This window comes from Myotis davidii, unplaced genomic scaffold (assembly GCF_000327345.1).
Source record: "Myotis davidii unplaced genomic scaffold, ASM32734v1 scaffold1711, whole genome shotgun sequence".
NCBI lineage: Eukaryota > Metazoa > Chordata > Mammalia > Chiroptera > Vespertilionidae > Myotis > Myotis davidii.
In genome coordinates this window covers 92,841-93,835 of record NW_006282377.1, presented here as the reverse complement: position 1 = coordinate 93,835, position 995 = coordinate 92,841, and positions in this window count along the sequence as shown.

Here is a 995-nt window from a genome sequence, read left to right as displayed (position 1 = left end):
ACAACCTCCTAATCGGCCCTGCTCTGTGCCTGATAAGGGGGAGCTCCCCAACCCCCTGATCACCCTGCGGCTGTGTGTGTGACAGGGTGCCCCAACCCCCACCCCATGGGCCGTGCTCTGTGTGACAGGGTAGAGCCATAACCTCTCCATCGGCCCTGCCCTGAGTGTGAGAGTGGCGGCGCTCCAACCCCCTGATTAGCCCTGCTCTGTGGGTGATAGAGGGCGGTGCCCCAACACCCCTCCCCCCGCGGGCCCTGCTCTGTGTGTGATGGGATAGAGCCATAAACTCCCCATCAGCTCTGCCCTGAGTGTGACAGTGGTGGCGCCCCAACCCCCTGATCCGCCCTGCTCAGTGTGTGACAGGGGGCGGTGTGCCAACTCCCCTATCAGCCCTACTCTGTGAATGACAGGGGGGAGCTCCTCAACCCCCTGATCGACCCTGCTCTGTGCGTGACGGGGTGGTGCCGCAACCTCCCCATTGACCCTGCCTTGAGTGTGACAGGGGGCAGTGCCCCAACCCCCCAATCAGCCCTAACCTGAGCATGACTGAGGGTGGCATCTCAACCTCCCAATCCACCCTGCTCTGTGCATGACAGGGGGCGGTGCCCCACCTCTCCAATCGGCCCTGCTCTGAGCCTGACCAGGGGCTGCACCTAGGGATTGGGCCTGCCCTCTGCCACCCGGGAGCAGTGCTAAGCCAGCAGGGCGTTATCTCCCTAGGGGTCCCAGACTGCGAGAGGGCACAGGCTGGGCTGAAGAATCCCTCCTTTCCCCACCGAGTGCACACATTTTTGTGCACCGGGCCTCTAGTGTTCTTATAATAAACTAGAGGCCAGACGCATGAAATTCGTGTATGAGTATGGTCCCTAGGCCTGGCCTGCAATCAGGTCCATCTTCCCAGGCTGCCTGCAGCCGGCCCCGTGCTCCCTACACCCCCTCGCTGCCACTCACCCTCAGTTCCCCATTCGCCATCGGGTGATCGAAGCCTTGGAGCC